This window comes from Emys orbicularis, chromosome 12 (assembly GCF_028017835.1).
Source record: "Emys orbicularis isolate rEmyOrb1 chromosome 12, rEmyOrb1.hap1, whole genome shotgun sequence".
Lineage (NCBI taxonomy): Eukaryota > Metazoa > Chordata > Testudines > Emydidae > Emys > Emys orbicularis.
In genome coordinates, this window is record NC_088694.1 from 39,093,721 (window position 1) to 39,099,720 (window position 6,000).

At 44.6% G+C, this 6,000-nt stretch overlaps 1 pseudogene; it reads right to left on the reverse strand.

Moving 5' to 3' along the window:
• Positions 1–1,797: 1,797 nt before the first annotated feature.
• Positions 1,798–2,758, reverse strand: LOC135886153 (olfactory receptor 2K2-like; annotated as a pseudogene).
• Positions 2,759–6,000: the final 3,242 nt, after the last annotated feature.

Consider the following 6,000-nt stretch of genomic DNA (forward strand, 5'->3'; position numbering starts at 1 on the left):
ACTGACCTCGGAACCGAATGTAGGAGTGGGCTGATAAAGTTTGCGGATGACACAAAGTTGGGAGGTATTGCCAATTCGGAGAAGGATCGGGATATTCTGCAGGGAGACTTGGATGACCTTGTAAATTGGAGTAACAATAATAGGATGAGATTTAATAGTGAGAAGTGTAAGGTGATGCATTTAGGGATGACTAATAAGAATTTTAGTTATAAGTTAGGGACGCATAGGTTGGAAGTGACGGAGGAGGAGAAGGACCTCGGAGTCCTGGTTGATCGCAGGATGACTATGAGTCGGCAATGTGATGTGGCTGTGAAAAAAGCTAATGCGATCTTGGGATGCGTTAGGCGAGGTATTTCTAGTAGGGACAGGGAGGTGCTGCTTCCGTTATACAAGGCGCTGGTGAGACCTCATTTGGAGTACTGTGTGCAGTTCTGGTCTCCTATGTTTAAAAAGGATGAACTCAAACTGGAACGGGTACAGAGAAGGGCCACTAGGATGATCCGAGGAATGGAAAACCTGTCATAGGAAAGGAGACTCGAGGAGCTCGGTTTGTTTAGCCTAACCAAAAGAAGGCTGAGGGGGGATATGATTGCTCTCTTTAAATATATCAAAGGGATTAATACCAAGGAGGGAGAGGAATTATTTCAGCTCAGTAGTAATGTGGACACGAGAACGAATGGATATAAACTGGCCGTGGGGAAGTTTAGGCTTGAAATTAGATGAAGGTTTCTAACCGTCAGAGGGGTGAAATTTTGGAACAGCCTTCCAAGGGAAACGGTGGGGGCGAAAGACCTCTCTGGCTTCAAGATTAGGCTTGATAAGTTTAAGGAGGGAATGGTTTGATGGGATAACGTGATTTTAGTCAATTGGGCATTAACGTGCCATCGCGGGTAAAATGAGGGTCCGGCTGTAGAATCTTGCCTGTATGCTCGGGGTTATGCTGATCGCCATATTTGGGGTCGGGAAGGAATTTTCCTCCAGGGTAGATTGGCAAAGGCCCTGGAGGTTTTTCGCCTTCCTCCGCAGCATAGGGCAGGGGTCGCAGGCTGGAAGATTCTGTTGTGGGTGGGTCAGCTTTTGTGGCCTGCATCATGCGGGAGGTCAGACTAGATGACCATATTGGTCCCTTCTGACCTTAAAGTCTATGAGTCTATGAGTCCCCAAGAGGTGGTAGCTAGGTGGATGAAAGAATTCTTCCGGACAACTAGCACTGTCTACACGGGATTAGAACAGCTTCACTATGCTGCTCAGGGGTGTGGATTTTTCACTTTCCTGAGCTATAAATCTGGGTCAATCTAATGTTTTAGTGTAGAGCAGGTCCAAATGCATACTAAAAGAGATTTAGATAAACTGCATTAAACCCATGTGTGGACATTCTTATTCAAAATTGACATGGACTTAATTCAGGTCAGTTTAATTCCACTTCCAAAGTGCATTAAGCTAAACCAAAGTAAGGGCAATGTAATTCTGAATGAAGTGTCCACAGAAAGGTTTAATGCAGTTTAGCTAATCCACACCTTTAGTTAATTTGGATTAACTTTCTTGTGTATCCCCATGTGAACAAGCCCCCAGAGTGTCAACATTGGCATCAGTAAATTTATTCTTAATATCTATACGAAAGAAAGAAAGATGTTCAGCTGCCTTTAGTTTTCAGACAGGTGCTCATATAACAGAATCATAGACATGAGAAGAGAGAAAAGATGCTGTAATGTGAAAACCCAGGCAGAAGAAATTGTTTGGTAATTTTACTTTATTTTGATAAAAAGTCCTAATTTGAACTGGACAGCCCCAAAACTTTTAAATTTTTAATGAAAACCTTTTTCTCCCCCTCAGTTTCCTTAGAGCAGCCTTCACCTCCTGGTTCCTTAGGCTGTAGATCATGGGGTTTAACATGGGGGTGATGACGGTGCAAAACAGGGCCACCACTCTGTCCACACCTGCTACGTGGCTGGACTTGGGTCGCAGGTACATAGCGCAGGCTGAGCCGTAGAACAAGATGACTACGGTGAGGTGGGAGGAGCAGGTGGAGAAAGCTTTGTGCCTTCCCTCGGATGAAGTCGTCTTCAGGATGGTGTAGAGGATGCAGGCATAGGACACCAGCACCATAAGGAAGCGGATGAGTGATTATTAGGCTGATCAGTACAATGAAGACCTCGCTCCTGGAGGTGTCCCCACAGGCCAGATTCAGCACAGGGTGGATGTCGCAGAAGAAGTGGTTGATCTCATTAGGCCCACAGTAGGGCAAGGAGAAGATCCAAATCACTTTGCCCATGGGCATCAGGATTCTGCAGAGCCAGCATACTGCGGCCATCTTGGCGCAGGACCTGGGATTCATAATGTTGGGGTAGTGCAGAGGGGAGCGGATGGCCATGTAGCGGTCATAGGCCATGGAGGTCAGCAGGTAGCACTCTGCTGTCCCAAGAGAAAGGATGAAATGCATCTGGATGGCATACTCAGTGAAGGAGATGGTCCTTTCCTCAGAGACAAAGTTGACCAGCATCTTGGGGATGGTCACAGAGATGTAGCAGCTCTCCAGGAAGGACAGATTCCAGAGGAAGAAATACATGGGGGTGTGGAGGGCCGAGTCCAGCATTGTGATGAGGATGATGACACTGTTGCCCATCAGGGAAATGGTGTAGATAATGGAGAAACCTATGCAAAGTATTGCTCGCGTCGCTGGATCCTGGGAGAAGCCGAGGAAAATGAATTGGGTCACCATGCTGCGATTCCCCTGTGCAGTTTCACTGGTATATCTCATCTGCAGAAGGAAGAGAAAAAATATTTTGCATGTGGGCATTATGGGCCAGCTCATAGGGATGAAGGAATGGAAGGGACCTCATGGGTCATTCAGTCCAATCGAATCCAGTCCAGTCCCGGCTACTGTAGAGAGCCCTGTCATATCATCCCATTAATAAACTGACCCAGCTCCAGTTTCTAACTGTCTCCTCCCACACTCCTCTGATGGGGAAGCTGTTCCTGCCTCTGTGTTCTTGTGGCGACTTTGTTCTTTAGCTTCAATAGCTCATCTCTCTCCCCAGAGTTTACCTCTTTGATGTATTTATGTCAACCAGATCCTTCTCAGCCTGCATTTTTCTAGGCTAAAAATGACAAGCTCTGTTAGTCTTTTCGGTTTCATCAGCTGGTATGAGTTGGTGGAGCCACACTGACTTTAATTAAGCTTGTCCAATTTACATCAACATTCATCCATCCCAATAAACACTCATCTATCTATCTATCTATCCCCATACACACTCCTGTATCGATCAAGCTATCTATTTTAAAAATAAAATACAAACAGAGCACTGTGACTCAGACTTCGCCCGTGTAAATCTGGATAAAGAAATTTGACTTCAACGTCATTACTCAATAATTGCATTTGAATAACTAAGACCTGAATCTGAGCCTTCGTGTCTGAATTCTGTTTGTTTTGAATGGTATTTTCCTCTCAGTTCCACGGGGTAAGAGCAAAATCCTACCCAAGCGGAACAGATGTAACCAGGAGCAGAATGGATCCCTTGCATATAAAAGAAAATAAAACAACAACAGACTTACCTTTGCAGCAAGTCAGGGTACCTGTGTATGCCGTGGACGTGGTAGAGTCAGGGTATTTCACCTGCATTCTGAGCCTCCCAGGACACAATCCCTTAGGTTCTCTGGGTTTAATTAGGAAGCCTTTGAAGGTAAATTCTAACGTACCCCTGGTTTTAAAATTAAACCCAATAGCTACACCGTTCTGACCTGGAGTGGCTGAAGAAAGAGCCCACATCTCCCAGAAGCCTGAGTGGGCATGTCGGGCAGCCAGCACTGCTCCAGATCTGCCCAGATTCAGCTATAAACTCTTGTGTTTGTCCCCATTGTCCCTTCTGGAATCGCTCTCATGACATCCCTCTGACTTGTCTGGGTGTTTGCTTATTGGTAACTCTCTGCTTTCCCCCACACGCTCTCCTTCTTGTTCTGTCACACACACAGATACAGCAATCAGATGTGAGACTGCGCCTTTTCCTCCTGCAGAGGGGCACACGCGCATGCACACACACACATTGAGCAGTCCTCATTCCCTTCAGCAGGGGGCAACAGACACACACGTCTCTAGCAGAGCACAGCAGGGACACATGGACACACACACACTGAGCTGTCCTCATACCCTCCAGCAGGGGGAACACACCCACCAGACAGTTGGTATCATTGGAGGCCACTAAGTCCCCACTGTGCTCCAGCCAACCATAGTAACAGAGAGTCCCTCTCCCAAAGACAACATGGTCTGAATAGACCAGATAGACAATAATATGTGGGAGAAAGGAAGATCCATATCCCCATTCTACAGATGGGAACTGAGGCACTACGGGGTTGATTGTTAAAGGTATTTATAGACCTAGTGGGATTTTACAAAAGTGCCTAGGTGCCCCAAACCCCTTGGGATTTAGGGGCCTAAATTCTATGACATTTAAAAAAATTGCACTAGATACCAACCTCCATCTTTTAGTGCCGAAATACCTTTGTAAATAGACCTCAACTGACTTAGACTGAAGTTTGTAACAGTGTTAACAGTTGAAGCAAAGTTCTTGGTATCTGTTGGGAGATGAACCATATTCCCATAATCCTTTGTGGATGAACCAAAGTGCTTTTAATGCTCTGTATCCATAATCCTTTGTACTCGGGTGGAATCTTAGTGTATTGTTGAATGATGGATTGTGTGTGTCTGCTTGCTTTGGTCCACTGAACCTTAGAATATGTGTCCCGATGTACAGGAGACTAAGAACGGGAATGCTTGTTGTTGCATATCTCTTCTGCGATTGATGAGATAATGTCTTATTAAACAGAGTTTTGTCTTTAGCTTAACAATTGTGTAATCTGAGATGCCATGAAATGAACTTCACAGATAGAAAGATTATGAGAATGGAATTTATTTTGGCTCTTTTTTGTAAATACGTGGTATATGCTTGGTCCTGCTTTGAGCAGGGGGTGGGACTAGATGACATCCTGAGGTCTCTTCAAACCCTAATCTTCTATGATTCTATGATTCTATATAAGGGGGTGAATTTGTGCAAGATAGATGGAACAGAAGTGAAGCTGCAGAACTTCCACCTGTATTGGTGGTACATTGATTTTTACCTTTCTATGTTGTGCTGTTTTGTCTTTGACTAATAAAAATGAACTGAACCTGGGGTATCTGATGTCTCATAAATAATCTAAAGCTAACCCTAATAACAGTCAGGAACTGAACACAGTGAGACAGACTATGGACCCTATCTCCATCATCTTTACAAGACCATGGTACATTTTTTACAAAGTATGCGCGGTGAGATATCACTTGAAAACTCAATCTGCTGAACATTACTGTCCTGGTAAAATATATGTATCAACATTGTATGTAAAGTTACAAGTTTCTGCTGCATAAAATTGCTGCAACATGCCTCACATTTAAAAAAGCAGGCACAAACCAGTTCCTCAGAATCAACAGACAAAGCAACACCTAAACTAGGTGTCAACAAAGTCAAGTGGACTATCACTGAATTAAATGGCTGTTCTTTGGCACGAAGGAGAGGGTGAGCAAGAACTTTACATATTGGCAATGGAAAACAGCTGGGGGTCCCTGTGTAAACAGAAACAGAGGGTCCTGTGGCACCTTTAAGAGTAACAGAAGTATTGGGAGCATAAGCTTTCGTGGGTAAGAACCTCACTTCTTCAGATGCAAGTAATGGAAATCTCCAGAGGCAGGTATAAATCAGTATGGAGATAATGAGGTTAGTTCAATCAGGGAGGGTGAGGTGCTCTGCTAGCAGTTGAGGTGTGAACACCAAGGGAGGAGAAACTGCTTCTGTAGTTGGATAGCCATTCACAGTCTTTGTTTAATCCTGATCTGATGGTGTCAAATTTGCAAATGAACTGGAGCTCAGCAGTTTCTCTTTGGAGTCTGGTCCTGAAGTTTTTTTGCTGTAAAATGGCTACCTTTACATCTGCTATTGTGTGGCCAGGGAGGTTGAAGTGTTCTCCTACAGG